This window comes from Athene cunicularia, assembly GCF_003259725.1.
Source record: "Athene cunicularia isolate RWA chromosome 4 unlocalized genomic scaffold, athCun1 chr4_part3, whole genome shotgun sequence".
Classification (NCBI taxonomy): Eukaryota; Metazoa; Chordata; class Aves; order Strigiformes; family Strigidae; genus Athene; species Athene cunicularia.
The window spans coordinates 10,872,754-10,894,521 of record NW_020799100.1 but is presented as its reverse complement, the minus strand read 5'-3'; the positions used below and the strand labels follow the sequence as shown (position 1 = coordinate 10,894,521).

Below are 21,768 nucleotides of genomic sequence, written 5' to 3'. Positions count from 1 at the left end.
TCACCTTTGTTCTCTTTTTAGCCACCTAACTATTCCTGGAAGAGCTAATATTAGCTCCCCCTGTCTTTCTTAGAAGCTGGGAAAACAAAAATCCAATTGAATGTCCTTGTTTCCAGGTGAACTGATGACTGGTCTGTACAGCTGGCTCTGAAAATCCTGATGAAGTCTTGCATCACCAGCCCTTGGTGTGGGGAGGCAATGAAATAGGTGGTTATGGAAGTGACAGCATGAGAGGGATTAAAAGTATTTAGTAATGTATTTAATCTTAGTGACAGACTGTTTGGGAGTTACTTTCCATGCCTTTCCGGGCATGATATGGATAGTCATAGAACATGCTTGCTTTATTTTGCTGTGAAAAAGCAGATCCTGAGATGGTTTCAGTAGAGGCTCAATTCTAAAAGTCAGAATTTTGGCAGGATATTTATCCAGGATTTGACAGTGTGTCTTGTCCTAACGCTTTGCATCCCATTGTATTCAGGATGCTTAAGGCTAGATTAGAGACAGGGAAGCGAGTGTAAAAATGGATTGCAGAGGTTCATGTTTATTCCCTGAGTAACATCCATAGCAATGTTGCTCCAGTTATAGGGAAAGGATGATCCTTTTAACTGCCACTCTGCAACCCCATCTGGGACCTGGCAGACAAGTGTGCTCTTTCTATATTTTAACATTACCAGTTAAAAAAAGCCTTTAGCTGGTGACTCTTTCAGTGAGACACAGGTCAAAATCAATGCTGCTTTGTTCTCCCAAAACTGTGATGTCGCTGGGGAATGAGAGGAGCAAACAGTGCTTTGCCTCTGCATTCCTCTGGTCATTGGTGAGCTGAAGAAAGATATGGCAACCTCTGTGTGGAAGGAGGGACAGGTTGTCGAAAGGAAAGCAAGTCATGGCGTTGGCCTTACTTTCCCCAGAGCTGATGGGATGCGACTGGGGCTGCCCTTGGTTGCAGAGACCCTGGTGGGACTGAAGCACCAGGGCCAGGAGGGAGATGGGCTGGGCTTTTCTCTCCTGGGCTGTGTGGTCCATAAGGATGCTTGTTTGCTGGCAACAGGGCTAGAGTGTTTAGGTAACCACTGCCTGTTTGTGGAGAGGCTTCAAACCCTAAGTGTCAGTGAAGGCCAGGTCAGGTGTGGAAAAGCCATGTCTGCCTGATGACTGCCTTGAGACACATGGGAGAAGAGCTTGGGCTCTCCCAGAATGTGTAAGCTCAGGGGAAGCTGCTTCTCCTCATGAATAAAACAGGAGTGGTAGCCTGGACTAGAGTTTTTAATTAAAAAGCTTGCTGATAGCAGCCATCTTGAAAAACAACACGTGTTGCATCATTTGGTGAGTCGCTGGCATTGGTGCCAACTGACGCACTGAAAGAAATTCTCAAAGATGCTGTAAAACCAGCTAAATAAAACTACTAATAAAAAAAACCCTCCAACATGACAACTTCAATGTTTTAAAATTAAACATTTTATTGAAATATTAGATGTTAATTATTTCTTTGCACTTGCTGTGTTGGCATTGGTTCTCTTCATGTTAGCAGTATATCTTCACATATCAGTAACTGACGTGTATTGTCAGCATTAGTATTACATTTACTACACAGGTCCCAAACCCAGAAGTTCTAAAGCATGTGTTTGATTTTGAGTGTTGAGTACTTTGAAGTCTGCTTTACTGGATTGGCTGTAATGCTGTGAATACCAAAACCACCTAGCTAAATGCCACAAAATCTTTGGCTGTTTAAAAGAGCCCCTCTGCTTGCTGCAAGGATCTGGCAGTCGAATTTCAATAGTGAATACAAAGATGGGCTCAATCAATACATGAGAGACTAAATGAAAAGCAGAATGAGAGGGCAAAAGTATATTTGGTAAGCATTTTGTGGTTTTCATGTTTTGTGTGTAATTTTAAGTTTTAGTTCAGATGAATTAATTATTTGATGTTTAAAAAAAAAAAGTATTTGAACTTAGCTCAGGGTATGCAGATGAAACGTGCCTAGCAAAGGAAAATGCCTGCACATGTTCCTTTGTTTACCTGCTTTCCTTTATGTGGAAGAATGTATCAGTGCCTTGATTTTTAGGAACATGGCTGCATGAAGGGAATGTCAGTACAATGCACACCCAAGGGCCTGATTCAGTAAACCCTTCTCTTGCTTTTTCCCCCCCTTGAATAATGAGATATTTTACACATTTGTAATCATCTGAGGGGGGTGGTGGTGGTGTGTGCAAACATCTGAGAATCATTCTTCACCTCTTACTGCATATATTGGGCAATTTGTTGATGTTTGCTGGTTGGAGACTCCTTTCTCTGGCATGCACCTGGTCTTGCCAAGAAACCTGCTGTTTGCTGCCGTTGCTTTGGGCGCTCAGCACTGCAAGAGCTTGCCTGCGCCTTGTCCTGAGGCACTGCTTGGAGGGAGCACAGCATGTGGGTAGCCAGTGCTCCAGTTCCAGGGTTAAAAATGATTTCACTCTTTAACAGTGCGGATCTTTAGAAATCACTGATACCCAGAAAAATAATTTGAAGTGAAAGATGTCACACGTTTTAGAGCCCCTATGAAATTAAGGTATTTTCTTTGCAATGTGGGATTCTCATTCAAAGAGGTGTCTAAGCCTTGTACTCAGCAGAAAACTGGTGGATAGCCTTGCCCATCCAGCTGATGCTCACCGGATACCTAAACCACAGGCTGTTGCTGCTTCAAACTTGCATAGGTTTTTATCATGTTGGTATGGCTTTTCAGACTGAGCGTGGCCTACATTGGCTTTCTGGAATGGAAGGACACTGTGGCCATATTTAAATGAAATTACTTCTATAAGAAGTGGAGGCTGGTTTTAAAAGTTAAAGCCTTCCTTTTCAGAAATGCTGTCATCTACTGTGCGAGCAGAACAGGCAGACCACAGCCAGCTTTCCCCAGTGCTCTTTTGCTGACAGTGCCCTGTGCCAGGTGCTTACAGGGAGGCCTTTGTGGGATGAAATGATTTTCACATTAGCTTACACCCTCATGACAAAGAGCTGAAGGTTAGCATAGAAGTGTGAGAGATCATATCCCCTTCTCCAGCTCCTGATCTTGCTGCTGGCTCTCTGGAGGTCTGGATAGTTGGAGCACCTCTTTGTTCATCTGCCTGAGGTTTCTCAGCTAACCCAACTGAGAACCACTCCCCTGAGTCACTGTGTGGGGACAGCCCACTCTGGTGCCCAGTAGCAGTTGGCATCATCCGTGGTATAGAGGCTGGATAGAGATTCACATGGTGTTAACTTTTTAGAGAGGATGCCTTCCCAGGGCACTTCTTACTTTTAGATCAGACACAAATGAACTGTTTTTCAATTATTGTTTGAACTGGAGAAGTTTTTACGTTTGGGGGTATTTGTCCTGCTGTTTCATCATCTCAGAGACATTCAGGCAGCTTTCTTTTTTCTTCTTCCCCACCATATCAGTTCATGAGTCTTAAAAATGTTCTTGTGTGCAGTTTCAAATGGGATTTCCAAAGCAGGCAGGAGATGCACATCTGGGAACAAGAGCCTTGTTGAAGGAAAAATACTTGATTTGTTAGAATGTGCCTTGTTAAAGGGAGCACATCTCATCTCTGAAAGAGCAGCTTGAAAAGACAGATAAGAGTGGGAGAAGCAGTGAGAGCCTAGGGATGATTTGGGATTCCCAAAGCTTGGCTCAGAGTCTGGAGGTGATATTCTGGGACACATTTTCTGCCTGAAGGCGCTTCTGTAACACTGAGGTTTGACACTGAGTGTTCAGATTTTGCTGAATGGCTTTAGAGAGAAAGCAAGGGGTCTAGGTCAGAAATCAAAGTCAGGTCTTCCCACTATACATTATAAAGAAAAGGAAGCAGCAGTTTCCAGCTTGGTGCACCTTGGGCAGGTGGGGAATGGCGTGTGTTTATCACCATGCTGCTAAAGAAGAATGTACTTCCAAGAGGGTAAAGAAATGGTGATTTTTTCTTGGAAATGATAAGTGGGGGTGGCATGTGCGTGACAGATGGCTCAGGGGGCTTGTGCTGAGAAACAGGTTCATTCTAAATTGCTGTCGGTCCTGCAAAAACTTGCTGATGAGGAGGGAAAACCAACAGGGAACCGAGCCTTTTTGTTGGCAACTCTGTGATGGGGAGTGTTAGTACCTCCTGTCCAGTTGCCCAGGTACCAATATATGTGCACAGATGGTAACTGAAAGTGCTTTGAGGGCACAGACTTGTATATCTCCCTGTCCAGGAGCATTGCACATGGTGTCCTTGTGTCAGTGAGGAGCTGGTTTGTTCTCAGGAGAGGAGCTGGATGAGGCCCTACCTTGGGGGAGAAGTTGGCCTTATTATGGCAGTGTGATGGGAGGATGAGGAATGGACTGATGCTTTCCTTTTTTTTTTTTTTTTTTTTTTTTTTTTTGGGGGGGGGGGGGGGATGCGTTTCAAAGTCATATTTAATGAATGGTGCAGTGAGGCTTTTGTTGCTAGTGCTTATCCAATATCTTTTTCGGAGTCTTGGGGGTTATTAAATCAGCATCTATACCCAATTCTAAATTCACTAATAACTTTTAAAAGCAGAAACAATTAACAGACTCAGTGGGAGAAGAGCTTTCAGGGAGAAGCAATTTAATGTGCTGAAAGACTGTGTATGCAACATAATCAATGTAGTGTACTGTATGAACATACCAGAGGTAGTTTTCTAGCAAGCTTCATGTACACTGATTTTTAAAGGTTCAATAGTCTTTCTAAACTCAAAAAAGCACTAATCTCCTCGAGGGAACAAATAAAGCAAGTGGACAACAACAACAACAACTACAAAAAAGTAATTTCATCAAGGATAAATTGCCCTGTTGTTCCTACTAACATGATCACAAACAGCTCTAGTCATACAGCATTACCTGTTTCTTAAGGAGCTTTTGCAGTATACCTTGGCTTCCCCAGGCAGGTCAGACCCACAGTCCTCCTGTGATCACCAAAGATAGCTCCTTGTCAGTGAGTTCTGTGGATGTTTGAGGATATTACTAAAAACTTCATGCTTCATAGGGAAAGCTTGCAGGAGCCGCTTCCCGGTGAGGAAACTGCAGGGCTGCCAGAGCTTGCTGCTCTTTATTATTTCTCAGTCTGGTGTGCTCTCATCCTCATGCTTGGGGAAAGGTTTTGAAATTAAGGGTGTTTGCAGCGAATACAGCTCCCTGGTGGCAGTGCTGCGGGGCACTGCCTTGTCCCTGGCAGGGCAGTAGACAAGAATGGACCAGGATTGCTCATACTATCCAGGATGGTTGCGAAGGGACTAGTTTCCAGTTTCCCTTGCATTCCTGTGGTGCACCTAGGCTTGGTCGAGTTACTTGAGACCTCGAAGAGAAATGGGGCTAGCCTGAAGCTCCTGCGTTTGCAGAGCTGTGCAAGATTGCCAAGGATTTTTGAGTCCTGCTCATGCATATTCTCTTGAGGAATGTCCCTGCTGGTCCATCCTGTATCGCTAACCAAGAGCCACTGAATGAGCACAACAGCAATATAATAACATTTTGGGGTTTTGCAATAAATCCACCTGTAAAACTCCTGTTGGAGCCAGTAGGAGTGCAATGTCAAATAAGACATTTCTGTCTTCTCTTTATTTATCATGACTAACACAGCAATGATTGACCAATGTGCACTCAGTCTTATGCTGAACAGTTCCATTAAGTGCTGCTTGAATATTTTCCACTGACATTGTGGGTTTGGGTCAGAAAACTAGATTAACACTCAACTTTTGGGTTTGTTCTGCTCATTGGAAGTTTTTATCTTCTTTTTGAGGGTGAAGGTTCAAATAACAAGGACCTGAAAGTTTTTAGGCTCTGAACTGTAATCAAGTGTGTCTGTCAACACATTTAGGTTTGGGGTGAAACCGAAAATTTTCTTCAGAAAGTTTGTTTAAAAAAACCACACCACAAACAAGAAACATAAACCTTCCACGACCTAAGCCGGTTTTAATATCTGTGAGTGTTTTGTGCAGAAGCCTCAATTTTCTGATCAGCTCCTTGATGCCTACAGTACAATGTGCATTTGAGTGTTCTTTACTTTGGGGATTAATCTATTGTATGGTGTTTCTGTGGGCTGTCAAATAATGGCTGCCTTCAACAACTAGCTCCATTTCAGTAAAAGAGAAAGTGAATATGGTGTATAATTCCTGTAAATGAGTGTAAAATGAATTGGGGTCTTACAAGATCCAGCATTAAGAATATTACAAAAAAAGTGGATACTTAAGAGCCACTAGAGCTCAGCCCTCTTGCTCAAGTTTGGTTTATGTAGGCTCAAAGTCAATGGGAGCAGAAAATGCCTGGGGTATCACAGGAGTTGGCCCCATCTGGGATGGGGGACCAGAGCTGTTATTAAATGTTAAAAATAACATTGAAATGCAAGAAGAATGGGGCGAGGTGGAGGGAGAAAAGAAAAAGAAAAAAACTCAGGTGGGGGGGAGAGCTCATAATGAGCCATTTTCTCTGCATGCAGTTTTCATAGCCACCAGGGCCAAAATGATACTACGAGGTTTATCTATCATCAGAAAATAGAGCCTGAGCTCATATAAGAAATAAAGGAGTGTGAGCTATGAATGGAACAACAACTGGCAGACCAGAAAGATTGAGCAGATATACTGTGGTGCCTAAATATGTCGAATCCAGGCTTGCTATTCTGAATGTGATGCATACAGAGCAAGAAGTGCTTAGTTCATTTTTTTGTTGGGTTTTTTTGTGGAGTTAATTGATTTTTTTTTTAAAGAGGTTTCCCATTGTTTTTCTTTTAAAACCTCTAAGTCAGAGGGGAGGGTCTAGATTACTGCTGGGGACTTTGGAGAAAAAAATAAGGTTCCTGATGAATAATCATTCAGTGCTAGGTCCCTTCTCAAGATGCGTCCTTCCTGTTCCTGAAGTAAAATGGTTTTCTGTTTTCCAGACGGAACTGTAGGTATCAAAGCAAATCATTTAACAAAAACATTCTCTAATGAGCAGTGATTCTGGGAATCTTTTCCAAAATCCAATTTTTCTTTGGTTTCCAGTAATGTTTTGCAAACTCAAAAAAACCTTGGGAAATGTTTTGGAGGAAATGCAACCAAAAAGCCTGAGCAGTTAGAGTTGCTGATGTAATCAGAACATGGCTAGAGAACGATCTGCTTTATTTTGAATTGGAAAAATTAACTCACTCACTCCTCTTTGGTTTAAACAAATTTTTTCTCCTTTTAGAAGATAACTATTTTGTTTCTAGTCTAGGACAAAGTAATGTTGCTTGGTCATGAGAAATGTGATTAAAAGGATGTTATGACAGCATTCTGCCCTTGCTTGTGACAAATGTAACAGCGTTCTGTCCCTTGGTTGGGACAAATATGTTGTCATTTTCAGAGAGAACAGGAGGGAAATCAAAGTTATTCTGTATACTTCATCCAAGAAGGGATCAAACATCTCCTGTGTCCCCCAGACACCAAGCGTGCACACAGGGCTCTGATGACATATCAATATCTCTGTTAAATTTCCTACCTTTTGTAATAAGTCATATTCTCTCCAGTGTGTAGTGACTGAACATGAAGAGGCTGATTGTTTTACAACCAAGGAAAAGTTATCAACCAGTAACTAACAATTTATATCATCCTGCAATGATTTCAAGCAATAATGCCTTTTATCTATCTCCTTGTGAAGAGTACATATATATATATATATATATATATTTAGGTAAAACTAGCTCACAGCCCCAGACTTTGGGTAAATAGATTATGCTACCCCCAGTGACACAAGGTTTTGCCATCCCTGGGAGAATACATTTGCCAGGACTGCAGCATGCACTCAAACTCGCTTTAAATCACTGTGGTCAGCCCACATCTGTGGGCAGGCAGCAAAGAGCTCCTTGCTGATGCATTTCCACTTCCCATTTGGTAAGTTTATAACTAGCCTGGGTATGTCACAGAGTGCTGTGAAGACACCTTTGAAATACGGTTAGTCTCAAAGAAGATACAAAAATTTTGCAAAACCTATTTGCCAACTGAGTTCATGTGTAATATTGATCCACGGGCTGACAGTTTTGATGTAAGACCGAAGTAGCTAAGGTTGCGCAGCTGTATGTGAAAGCTGCTTTGTGCCAGAAACTTTAGCAGAGAGCTACTGTGTAACATGGATGTTTTACTTTGAAAGAAGAAATTGCTTAAGTTATTATGCAGTGTCTAGTATGTGTGTCCCTTAGCTGATGTTTGCTGAGGAGATGCATCTCAGGGACACTGTTACTTTCCATGTTTGTGTTGCTTTGTGCCAACTGTGAGCTGGGATGTTCTACCCGAGATGTGGCTGTGGTTCAAAGCTGGAGGAAGTTCTGTATGGTTTTTATGTGTCTTTATAATGAAAAGGCCCATATATCAGTGAGAGATTAGTGTCATTTAGAGACACAGAGGGAGCCCCTCCCTTCGTATTTGTGAGTTGTGTGGGATCAGTATAGTTCTTAATAGAGCGGTTTGCAGGAGACTTAATCAGATTCTCTTTATGGCAGACTGACACCTGAGCATTGCTATCCACTGAAGGTATCTACATTAAGTATTTATGTACCCAAAATTATGTACCAGTCGAGCTTATGCAGACATGAAGTGGGATAATGGCAAAGCACTGAGTTTATTAATAGAACACAGCAGCCAACATATGGCTGCATAGTAGAAGCGGAGTAAAACATAAGTCACCCATTTCTTTTTAAGAATATGTATTTCACACCTTTTCATTTCACCCAGGAATATTTTTGTGGTGCCTCTATAGTTAGTCTGCTGTCCCCAAAAGACTATTTTTATCTTTTCACAACATGGATTAATTAAGAAAAATTGTATTTTATAAGCAATCCTGTACATTTCAAACCCACCCCCTTAAAAAAAAAATTCCCAGCAAGATCCAGGTGGTAAATGGCAAGCAGACTGCTTGGTTCAGCACACTCAAGAGGAGTTTTCTGGCTGCATTTATAGCCTCTGGTGCAGCTTGGTTGAACTGTGTTGTGCATTTCATGTATTTTGAATGCCATTATAGGTCCCATCTGACAGTTTAAGCAAGCAAGGGACATTCACCCAGCATTTATTTTAGCACTGTGCCTTTGATTCTGTCTTGGTTTTTCACAGTTGGGATTTTAAGGAGTCTTAGTGATTGTCTTTAGCCATGTGAATCAGTGTGTCTACTTGTGTTTCCAGAAGCTTTAGATTTGGGAAGAAATTTTAAAAAATGATCTTGCATTTAAAAAATGATCTTGATTTTAAAAAATGACCTGGCTTATGCGAGTAACCTTGCATATTTCTTTCTTGAGGGACTCTATGTACACCTTTCTTTTGTGAAAATCTGGAGTAAACCACAAAAATCTAGCATTCTTGTAGATGGAATACAGGAAAAATTTCAATGTATAACTTATTTCTCATGCCATATTCTAAACATTGTTAAAAATTGTCAATTTACAGGAATAACAGTGTTGGAGGCGTTAGGACACTCATCCTGTCTGATGACATCCCTGTCTAAGAACCTGTGAAGCTTAGTTTGTAGCGTAGATTTTCCCCATGTTGAAGTTTAAAAGGATGAAAAGCCCCATGTAGAATATAACTATGCAACTCAGTGATAAAAATTGCTAAGCACATTATATATATAAATAGCAAACTGCCTCCTTTAGGGACTGATACAGACTGCTCTTGAGACAGCTAAGTAGACAAGTATATAGTAAAATATGGGTATATTTAGCATTCCAGAAGGCGATAGGTGGTGTTCTGACTTCACGTCACATGGGCTTTTAAAGTCTTTACTTCTGTATAATCCCTTGTACTCAGCAGTGATGTTGTAGCACATTTAAGACCTAATTATAAGCTTCACTGCCATTCAAAGTACCAAATGGCAAAGGACAATTTTGGAAGGCAAAGGGTGGACCTGACTCTCGTGACTCATGAGTAGCTGGGAACTAGATGCACGAAAACGCTGGGACAGTTTAATGGGTTCTGAATTAAATACGGTTTAATGGGATTTTGGCATAAATGTGGTTTTTAACATCTGCCTCCCTCACATTGGTTCTTACAGACATCTGCTTGGGTGAATGTATTCTGGTTTGCACCCACTTCTTCAAAAATCAACACTTATGGTCATCCTTAGAGGTGATGGGAGAGAAGTGGCTGAGATAATGGCCAGAGAGCTGGAGGGGTTGTGGGGAGCTCTATGAACCTTTCCCAGGCCAGTTCAAAACAAGCTAACCTTCTGGGTGTTATTTTCTTGTTTGTGCAAATCTGCAAAACTTGAGACCTTCCCAGTTTGAACTCACCCTCTTCTCCCAGGGCTCTTGAAAAGTCTCAGATATGCTTCTGATTGGCATGCAAACCTGGAAAAACTGCAAAGAATATTTGCAAGTGTTATCCTTGAATCAAAACCACCAACTCACTTGGATAGCATCCCTCACCTCTTTCTTCCTTTTTCCCTGGCCTTTTATAAGAATATTTTTTCTGCTGTTGAGAATATTCATCCAGCATTCATACCCCCACACATATATTTTGTGCTGATGTAATGATGCCTGTGACTGAGTCTGATGTGTTTTCTTTTAGCTAAAATAAATGAAATGGTAGAGTTGTATGGCAGTTAGTGGAAAGCAGCTGTCTTGAAATGGTATTGCCATGTTGTCTTCCTTCCAAGAATGCTGTCCTTCTAAACAATGCTACATTTATTTAAAATGAAGATCATATACCATGCTAGTTATCCTTAGAGGATGAGTTGAGTGGTAGAAGGCTTATGTGAAAACTCCCAGCACTCCTATAAATAGAAAAGCCAGGGAACCTAAACTGTGATGCAGAGCTTGGTAATTAGTGATCTTTAAAACCCTTGAGCAGTACTAACACTAAGATAAGTATGTTCAGAAACAGTTTATTGTGGAGCTTTTTCTATTGTGTCATTTTAAGTTACACACTTGGTTTGTCTCACTAGTGCTCTCTTTGTGCAGTCAGACCATCTCAGGGTGATTTTTCTTTTTTTATGCCTCGTGTTTTACTACGGGCATGCTGACATTTTAAGGTGTGAGCAGACCTGGCAGACCAACTGGTGTTAGATGATGTGGTGAGAATAAGTATGGAGTGGCTCTTGTATGTTCTTGGTGATGGTGCATTAACAAGTGCTAGTCTCATAAAGTGGAACATTGTGGAGAAGAAAACAAATACAATCAAGCGAAGCATGCAGGTAAGTGACTCTGGCACAGTAACCCGTAGGCATCTAGTGAAAGCTGGCTGAATTTTAGATACCAGCTCATTGCATCTTACTCTGCATAGTGCTGATGGGGCTTGGCTGTTGCAAAGCATGTAATACCTTATCTGGGCTTAGTACCTGTTGGGGTGATTGTCTGTCCCCCAAAACCCTCAGGGAGCCAGCAGAGTGGGACAACTCCCATTAGTTTCGAGGAATTGCAGGGTCATTTTCCATCCTCTCAATTTCAAAGCCTCCAGCCACTAGAGGGAGAGAATGCTACATATTTATGGCTTTGTATGCATGTGAGGATTTGTGTTTAATAAAGGAATTGCTTTTCTATAAAAAGGCTTTCCAGGCTGTACTTCAGCTGGTTTTAACCCCTTTATTTATTTGACTACAGTCTCATAACTGTTCCTGAGATTTGACCTCTGTAGACTTCTGTTGGTTTATGACCTAAAATTGTAAACGCTCTGGAAGATGTTAGATGATCCTTGTCCATGTTTTACACCCTGTATTTGCTGTCGAGCATCCCTGCTGTGAAATGGCTTCCATGGGGCAACCTTTGTCTCCTCTTGGATCTGCCTGTCTCCTCAAGTTACTGCACACCTCGCTGCACTGATACGGCGTAACATCCAGTGTGGCAATGCAGAAATGAAAGACATGGGAACAGTGGGAGAGCAATACCCCTTCCTGCTGCTTTCTTCCTGGCAAGCCAGAGACTCTTTGAGCCAATGGCCTGTTTCCTCTGCAATAATAAAACAAACCCAAGAGGGATCTCACTTCATTTAGAATTAAACCATTGAGTTAGTAATTATTGCAGGCAGATGAGTTTTAACAATTTCAGAGGACACCAGCAAGGAAGTGTAGGTTTAGGGAGGGGAACAGGGATGGAAGTTTTAAGAAGGGTGGTATCAGAAAGTTAATTTTGTATACTGCTGAAAAATGAAACAAGATTGAAACTTTGCTTTGCAGATTGAGCTCAGTGGGGTTGAACTGTGGACTGGCTGTGTCAACAAAAGTCTGATGAGGGGACTGTGGGACTTGGAGGGGTCTTGAAAATTAGCCTGGGATGACAGCAGCAAGCTCAGCTGAAGAGCTGCAACCTTTGGTCTTCAGTGAATTTACATCCCTCTGTGGATGGTGGGTGGGGCAGAGAGTGTGTCTCTTCCTTTCTTCTGACTCCAGTGGGTGACTCAAAGCAGTGTTCTCTCAGAAGGGCCTCAAGATGCTTTAGCAGCCTGAAGTGTTGAAGGGGAGCGTGTCTCTGGGTAGTTTTCCTGACTCAAAGTCAATAGTTACAGTTAATAAAGGGACTTGGCAAAGAGGTTTCCTTACACTGATTAAAGTGGCAGATGATTCTCCAGCACAAAGAGTTCTCCTGGTGAGGTTGGGACTGGTCCCAGCTGCTCCTTTTCCTTTCTATTTCACTTGCCCAGCTGTGCTCTGGGCACAGCTGATGTCAGGCATGAGAAAGCAGAGAGGGAAGTGTGCATGAAGGCACTAGAAACCTTGAGATTGACCTGACCCAGGCACATGAGAAAAATATGCCTGTAAGGACTAAATATACATCATTCTAGACAATACGGCCAAAATACTGTTATGTTGGGTGTCCGTCATTGGATATGCTATACTTGTAGGGTTGAGGTTCAGCTGCTCTGGGAGCCCTCCCTGCTCCAGGGTGCACTCCTGTCTGTGCAGCTTGCTTGGCTAAGGGCATCTTACCACACACTTGTAACTCAGACTAACTGAAGCCATGAAAACATGGCCGTGAATTGAGTTGCTTAAGCTCAGCAGCCAGCGCCACAGGTCACAGCTTGAATTAAATAATGGAGCTAGAAGAGTGACAAGTGAATATGAAAGACTTCTTCGCATCACTCTATGCATTTTGATGAACTGTGGCCATAACCTTATAAATATGACCTGCTCGTTAAGCTTTCACCTGCCTGATGGAGATGCAAGGTCTTAGGAGACCAATCTACTTGCCTTTTGTACAATAGCTTTGTTTATTGAGAGCCAGGCTGTAAAATTGTTATTCAAGGAGTAATCTCATGGACTTCAGTGGGAGCTCTGCCTTGGCTGGATCACACCGTGCCATCTCACCGCTGTGGTTTCTGCCAGTGCAGGTCTCTGGATGGGAGGAAAAACATTTCTCTTCCAGGGGTTAGTATATATTTGTGGGTGTAGGCCAGGTTGGGATGTCTGAATGCACCCAGCTTCAGTGAGATTCCCGCTGGGTTGGGGTGGGGGAGAGGGGACAGACAGGAGCTTGAGTGAATCTAGCTTTTAATGTTGTGATAGGGGTGGACAGTAAGAGCCCCTAGGCCACGAGGCATGACAGTGCTGCGGCCAGGAGGCTCTGTCCCTGGGTCCTGCAGGGATGGCTGCAGGATATATGGCTTTGCCAGTCCCTTCTGACCTTAAAATGCCTAACCTGGGGAGCATATTCTTTCCCTGTAGATCTTTTAGTGAATAGTAATATTAAGCTCTAGTTTTCTTTAAAAAAACCTCTCGTGGCTGCGTATCTCTCTCTAAGTACACAAATGAAGTGAATTTATATATGAGCATTGTGCTATTGTAAAACCCTTTCTTTTCCAAATTTAGTTTTATTCCTTTTTTAATCTCCATAGGATTTTCCCTGAATAAGCAGAACTAGGGCAGTGCTAGTAACAGATGGACATGAAGAAGACTTGGATACTGGAGAGATTTTTAACAGGCATGGGGAGCTGAACTGGGGTGCTTTCCTCATCACCCTAAGAGTTTAATTTGACTGCAGGTTATTAATTTTTGCCTCCAAAGCAGAGGTCTTAGCAACAGAGCATGTTCCTTGGCAACAGACTGCCATGGTTTAATTAAAGCAGGTGTGGGAGTTTTTAAAAATGCCACTGTTGGAAAAAGTTGAAAGATATTAGCAAATCAAATGGGCTGAGGCATGAGTCGTCTTGTCAGTCAGACGGGGGTGACAAGGAAGAAGGAATAGTAAACAAGATGCAAACTGTGGAGGCAACTTGGCAAGGGAGCGGTTCTGGAAGGGAGGCGAGTACGGGACTTGCATGTTTTGCTGCCTTCCCAGGGGCCGGGCTGGGGCTCGCCTCAGCCATCCCGCAGGATAGCGTGGAGAAGGGTGGGAGGAATGTTGGTGTGTCTGGGAGGTCTTGTGCTGTGAACTGAATAATTTACTTAAGAAAAAATTGCTTTTTACAAACACGTTTTCAAACTGTGGTTTTCCAACTAGGGCTTTCATGAAAGTTAGTTTGTTTTCATCCTCTCAAAAATTGAAGCTGTTGTCCTCTTAGTAAGCTCAAATAAGTAAGTTAGTAATCTTCGGGGAGAGTCTGTGGACAGCGTCGCTGTGGCCCATTCTGTCACTTACCTGCTTTACCGTAGGAGTAGTCTGTATATGATACCTCTGTCTGGAACAGACTGGGGTCTGTTTGCAGTGTGACTGCTAAATATAAATATACTGCATAATTAATAATGCCAAGTATACATAATTACATTAGAAATAACTAGTTTGTGCCAGCATATAGAGTGTACATACATGTAACTGACCTGGACTGGAGAAGCGGTTTGGAGCAGAGAGAGACAAGTTTGGACTCCCCTGTCTGTCCCTGCTACTGTTTTGATGTGTAATCCTGGGCAAGTCATGGGAAGACCTTATGCCACTAGTTGGCAGCTGCAAGAGGGAGATAATAATCTTTTTCTCTTTCTGTGGTAAACAGCAAGATCCCGATCGCTTACGTCAGAGCAAATGATTTTTATGCACTTGTTCAAGTGCTATAATTTATGACTAAAACTGTCTTTGTGTCAGAGTTAGTTCAGGAGGACACTTGTATCTGGGGCTTCTGCATATGTCATCTTCTATTAAAGAACAAACAAAGTATCTTGTAATGTACCATAAATAATAATAATACTTTGCAAGAGCCTGAAGCACTGCATTATTGCTGTGCTAATCTGAGAGTCAGTGGGCCATTATGAAAGTATTCCGTGGGGTTTGGGTTTTTTTCCTGAAGGAAGATACGTATTTCATAGCTGTGTAGCATGGCTGATTAGTTTATAAAGGCAGGCTGGATAATTCCTAGTAGAGGTTAGACAAATTCCCCTCCTTTCTCATTAATTAACCTGTAGGATTTGGTGCCTTTTCAGCTCAATAGAGAGAGTGGCTGCAAGAACATATTTGTGCTCTCCAATATGTAATAAAGAACATCTGCCTTCTGCAGCAGTGAAATAACCATTGTGTGACAGGGCTCTCCAAAGAGTGCTGTCAGGCTCCTGCCTGAATGAGGCAATTCAGGGCTGGAATTTTGATGGGGAGGCGTTTGCTAGGGGATGTTCTCCAAGGCCTGCAGTCAACATTGCAGTTGGGGAGGAAAGTGAGAGTGGGTGAAAAGAAAAGGAAGGGAAATCCCCTTGTGAAGGCAGTGGCAGGGGAGGAAAAGCAGCATCTTAGAAAAAGTTTCCACATCCAGAGAGTGGTTTATAGAGTTATTCTTATGGTGGGGTTACAGATTGGAGGTCTTGAAGATCTAAAGGAGATTTCAGTGGTGATGTGGTAATATAGTGAAGAAAAGAGATTAGAGGCAGGTAAAATCCTGTAATACTGTTGTGCTTTCTTCACTGCTCTCACAGGTTGCAAGAAAACTAGCCGTCAAGTTTGGGATCCCAGTATTGTATTCTGGATCCGTCTCAAACTACAGATCTGCACCCAAAAGCTGCTCTGCGATACTGCAGCATAATAGTAAATAGCGGTGGATGAGCAGGGTGGGTGTCTGCATATATTGGATCAGACAGCAGATTGCAGTGGGAATGTTGTTAAAGTCTCATGTGTGTTACTTATATGACTCCAAATGTATTGGATAAGGTACAAGGATAGAGATTGCTTTTTCAGCAGTGCAATGTGATAGTAAATGTCTTTCTGCTCATACCCATTTGCTCTGCTTTTGAATCATTCTCCAGCTGCAAGTAATTAGGAGAAAAGTTACACATGGAAAAGTGGCATTAATCTAATAATTATAGTCCTTAGTCACAACTGCTACTACAGAACAGTTTCCAGGTAGACCTTGTCCCTTCCTTCCCCACCTTCACATCTCTACTCACCTGTGAGGTTATTACACATTATGAATATCAGTCACTTGACAGTCAGCAGTAGACCCCAGACTGAGCTAGACTGTCAAAGGGAAAATGTACCTGTGATTTGGCACTACCTTGTGTGTAGCCTGCTACTGTATACGGAGATGCATGGAGTGGTCCACTCAGGCTGCAGGCACAGGGCGTGCGGCGTGGGGCTGCACTCTGCCTGCTGCTGCGGTACAGGTGCAGGTCAAGGGTTTGGCTATGGAGACTTTCAGGGCTGAGTGTGAAAGCCTGAACCAGCGGTGGACTGGGAGCAGTTTCCCTTCAGCCCTTGGGGGAGTTGGAAGGATGCTCCATGCTGCAAGAAGTTTTATTAGTCTGTACAGATTTAGACCAAGTGGTTGGATTATCCTAAAAATTGTTTGATCCAGACTCAAGAGTGTGGTAAAAGGCAGACAACAGGGATCCAGAAGCAGCTATCTGAGGCTGAAACACACCAACTACTTTTGGTCATTGTGCTGTAGGAAAAGAGACTTCTAGAGTGTGTGACAGGTGAAATATGACCAGACCACAGCTCTGCTGAGAAGGAATGGGGCGTTGTGTTATCGATGAGAAATATATGAGTTCTTACAAGGGACTTACTCTGGAGTGATCCCCAGACAATCCAAGGACCCACTCTGCTCACCTAAGCAAAATCTATTCTCTCTTTCCCCAGTGGGTTTTGGTGCTGCTTTGTGTTGTCTCAGGTGTGCAAGTTACCCCTGGGGACTTTGCAGCAGCACTGGCAGACCTCCAGCTGATGTGAACCTCTGCAGAAGTACACGGAATGTGCTGACAGTGCAGCTGTGACACATCCCCACCTCCTGTCAGTGGAGTGGTGGGGAAGAAGGGATAGCTAAAGGGACCTTCTTCTCTTGCCTATGTCTTCAGTGCCTTTCTACAAATAGAGGGATTTCCTCAAATTATTTCAAGCAAAATTGATTTGTTCATTATCATTGGTTGTAGAAATCACCTTTTTTTATAGGCTAAATCACAGGGCAGGAGCCTGCAGTGCAAACTCTGTGCAGATACCACACACTTAAAGTTGCCTCCGTTTCCCCTTAGGCGATACGGATTTTACTACCAGTGCAGTGCCCATAGCGCTACTCCATACTGCTGTGTGTGACTCACAGCTCCAGTGCCTTGTTTGAAATACTACGCGTCTGGTGTGTGCTGGTAGGGCTACCCACTGTGCATTCATGTGCACTCAGTTGCAATGTCCCCATTCAAACGCCTGGCAGAGTAGCCAAGACTCAGTGCCCTTTCCTGAAAGGCAGGGACTTGCCTCTGTTGTGGGGTTGCTCCTGTGGAGAAACTCACAGGCAGCTCTTCCTATTGTGCCCTTTGCTCTGGCAGGGGCTCTGGGTTTGGTCCCCTGTCCTCTAGCTGGCTGCAAAATGCTTTGCATAGAGAGTGAGGCAACAGAGGTGAATTTTCTTGGCAGCAGAAACGCAGCTGGATTCTTTCTATGATTGCATGTGCCAGAGAAAATCTCTGCCCCCTTGATCTGGGCAAGACTGGATTTGTGTGCAGACTGATGCTGATTCAGGGATTTGGCTAATCTCTGGTCCTTGTTGCCTTCTGTCACCTTTGAAGGGAGCAAGAATTAACCTGGCAACCTTCAGTTTACTTCTCAAATCAGCTTAACATAAACAAGGGATAGGTAGTGAAAGAGTGGAATATTAGCCTTATTGACAGGCCTAATCAACAGCTGAGAGCAGGAGGAGAGAAATTGGTATAATTTCTGCTTGTGTGTAACAAGCCTCAACAAAAATTGTCCTCCTCCTCCAGATCCACTTTACCAATTAGAGCAACAGGGTGGGATGTGCCAGACAACTTCTCCCTCCATTTGCACTGCCAAGGTTAAGATGGGTGTAAGTCTGAAGTTAGTGGAGTTACTGGGATGATGCAGTGTGTGTTTTAAAGATGATCCTGTGCCTAAGAGGGTTTTTCTTGTATTATTTGTATATGTGCTTGGCAGCAATGCAGATCTCTCATTTAATACTTCCTTGTAGAAAAATCATTTACCCTTCAATTACAGGTAACCTGATCATTGTCTTTATTTTTAGTCCAATTCTCTGAAGGAAACAATGCCCATGCATTCAGGATGTCAGTCGGTCTGTCTGTCAGTTCTTCTGTCCCATGTCTCCCCAAGCCCTACAGCTTCTGAATCAGTTGGTGAAGTCCACTGGATCCGACATCCCAAACAGATGATGTACCTATGAGTTCTGTGAAAACCAGGGCTGCACAAAGACATGGCCATCACATGCAGTAGGAGATTGTGCTCCCCCCAGAGAGGAAGGTGAGGAGCAGACCCAGACTGACAACATATCAGAATGGTTTTCAGAGATGGGATTTTCAGACGAAAGTCCCCCTTTGGATGTAAATAACTTACCTGAGGTTTTTATCACTCAGCATAGGAAATTTAGGCAGAATTCCAGAGTTTGGATGTCTATAAGTGTTTGCCTCCTGACTTTCTTTTGTCAGTCATCTCTGGAAATAATGATAACTGTCAGTGCATATATAAAAGGTGATGGAATATGGTTTGATGTAACTAGAGTAGGCTATATGGGGGCCAAGCAGTGACGAGATGCTGGGCAGCGTCCCTTCATTCTTGCCTGTACATCTGTCCTAAGCGAAGACACCTAGGCTCTTATCCCATGCACATCCTGCTGAATGGCACAGGACTAACAGAAAATGGTAGTCATGAGGAGCTGTGTGTTGTTTCCTGACTCAAAATCTCCAGCTGCAGAAAAAATGTTGACTCTTCTGGCGGTCAGGAGCAGGAGATGCAAATGCCCTTCTGCCCTTGAGGCAGGAGTGCATGGAAGAAAACCCCATTCAAACACAACTCTAAATTCTCTGCAAATGTAACAGGAGAATATAAGTTCTTTACAGCTTTAGCAGTGTATCTTGTAATGGAACCAGTATATCCAGTGTACGCAGTGTATGTATATCCTGGCTGTGGGCTTCTGTGTACCTAGAGCAGGATGTCAGCAATTTCCCACATTGTCTACATAATTTGTAGCTGCCTTCTCCTGCCTCTGAAGCTAGCTGCAGACTTCATTAGCTGCCAAAGAGGAGATACCGGGAATATTGGTGGGATATTTTGACTGTATTCATGTGTGAGGCAGTCCTTGCGACGGGCTGCCCCTTCCTGCGGGCAGTCAGCTTCAGGAGGGTGGGCAGAAGGCTCTGGTGACAGTGCAGCAGCCTCTCTGAATGGTCTTGGCCAACTCTTTTTGATCTCCACGTCTCCTCCATGAAATGGGAAGAGCCATGTCGACATACGTGTCCCAGCTGGAAGAATTGGGAGGATTCGATCCTGTTTCCAGTTGGCTGTGCGCATCCCATATGCTCTCGCCACCTCTCCTAACCAGCGCCAGACAGACTGATCTCATCTACCCCAGCGTGGTGGGTGGCCGTATTGGTGATGAACGCTTAATGAGTGTCTTGTCTTTTCTAACTGTGTGGGGGGCTGTCGTTTCTTTGCTCTGACAGGAAAAAGCAAGGGGAGTGAGCAGGGGGCTTAAAACCTTTAGTGGGGAGCAGAGCATGGTGCCAGGGGGAAGATAACCCTGGGTAGGTGCAGCACTTTTCTGGGCTGGGACATTTTGTTTTGATGGGAAGGGGAATTATCTTGCATGTGGAGAGCAGAGCGAGAACTTACTGTCCTTCAAACGTCAGCAAAATCCCTAGCCCCTTGCTGAGTGCGGAGGCATGTGCTGGCTCTGCAGATCTGGGAGTCCCGTAGTGCCGGTGGCCAAGTGACCGGCCATCGGCAGGAGGGCAGGGGTGCTGAGCACCTGCAGGGACCCTCCCCAAGTTCTGGTGGGTCCCCACTTCCTCCCTTCCACTTCCCTGCCTTCCACTTTCCTGCTGCAGAGTTTCAAAGCATGGCAAGGGAAAAAAAAAAAAAAAGACATCCCCCTCCCCTCAAATCCCTCGATCTGTGACTGAAATAAATAACTACAATCCCAGGTAGTGAGGAGGCTGCTAATAACGTGCTCTTGACAGGCACGGGATTGCCGGGCTGAGGGATGTCTGACTGAAAGCTCCAGGCTAGGGTGGGGGTGGGGGGCTTCTTTTTTTTTCCTGCCAGCTCTCGCCAGGCAGTAGGGATTTTTTTTTTTTCCCCTCCCTGATAATAAGGACATCATCAGAAGCAAGATGCAGTGGCTAAGGGATGGATCAGGAATGGTGAGTTCAGGTAGCTATGTCTTTCTCTTTTCCTCTTATTGCAGTACTTTGATGGGGAAATAAGCCTCCGTCCTATCTCCTGACTCCTCCTTTACTCCTTGTCCTTGAAACCATTGATCACTCTGTAGCCATTTTATGGACTCTGCATTCCCAAACTGCTGAGAAAAAGAAGAAATTAAAAGAAAGGAAGGAGGGTGTGCATGCATTGGGTCGTGGGAGGGGGAGAGTGGTGCTTGGCAGGGGCTGGGGAGGTGGGTTTCGCTAAGGTGAACTGGTGGGTTTGTGGGGGAAAGCAAAAGATTTTCCAGGTGCTCGCATGTGGGGTGTAACAGCTGGGGGAGAGGACTGGAAGGAGAGGAGTACTGAAACGGGGATGCTGGCTGTCGGCAGCGTTACCGCTGCTGGGACCTGTCAGATCTGCCCCTTCTGTGGATGATGAGTTGCGGTGCGGGGGGAGCCTGAATTTGCTGCTGAGCTGGACTGTCCCTGCCTTTGCTTGCATCAGACTCTAAAACACTCCTCTGAAGTGTAGAGGCTTCAGGAAAGCAGTTTAAACCGTGACAGCTCTGCTTAATTAAAAAAAAAAATAAAAAATACTGCCAATTTGCAGATGCCCTCTCTGTGCCTGGAGTACAGCTCTGAGGGACTGTATCTGCTAGGAGCAAAAGCGGGGAAGTTCCCCCATCGCAGCGAGGTTCCCTGTTTCTCATTCAGAAACTTCCCTGTGAAGAGATGCGGTTGTTACCGAGATACTCCTCCTCCTCCCCAGCTCTCCCTCCTTGTACAGCTTTGCTTTGCAATGGCATTTCCCTCTGCTTTCTCCTCTGCGCAGGGCTGGGTTTTGCAGGGTCTTTTTTGTTTTGCCCTTCCCTGGGCGTTTTCCATCCTGCGGGGAGCCTCGGGGCATCCCTACGGGCTGGTCCCATGGCATGGACCGGCTCAGGGTGGCTGGCAGCATCGGGCCGTGGGCTGCTGGCGTCACCTGGCTCAGCCCCTGCGTTTCGGCTCCGTCGGGGGCACCCAGCAGATGTTACTGGCAGCGGGGATGATTTTGGAGCCAGCGCAGAAATCACTGCTCGTTCTCTCCCGATGCCTGGCTGCCAGGTCTGTGACACCTTGTGCAGCTTGCTCCTGCCCTCCATCCCCTCTAAGATACTCACACAAACAGGAGCTTAATGGTTCGTGCTTCTGAAAGACTCTGAAGCTGGTGCTGGAAGTGTAATGTGGGGGTGTAGGCAGCAGTCTGCAGTGGATAGCCAATTTGTTTAGGGTCCTGTTTAAACCTTGTCTACCACCCAGCAACAGTTGGGGGG

General features: G+C 44.2%; 1 protein-coding gene across 4 annotated transcripts in view; it reads left to right on the top strand.

Moving 5' to 3' along the window:
- Positions 1-21,768, top strand: part of ARHGEF9 (Cdc42 guanine nucleotide exchange factor 9) — a 180,975-nt gene that overhangs the window by 29,438 nt on the left and 129,769 nt on the right. The window contains exon 1 of one of the 4 annotated variants that reach the window (XM_026848427.1): positions 20,389-20,465. The exons of the other annotated variants lie outside the window; for them this stretch is intronic. The gene's annotated coding sequence lies outside the window, so the exon portion shown is untranslated. Of the gene's footprint in view, positions 1-20,388; positions 20,466-21,768 lie in introns of those variants that run through there. 4 annotated transcript variants of the gene reach the window in all.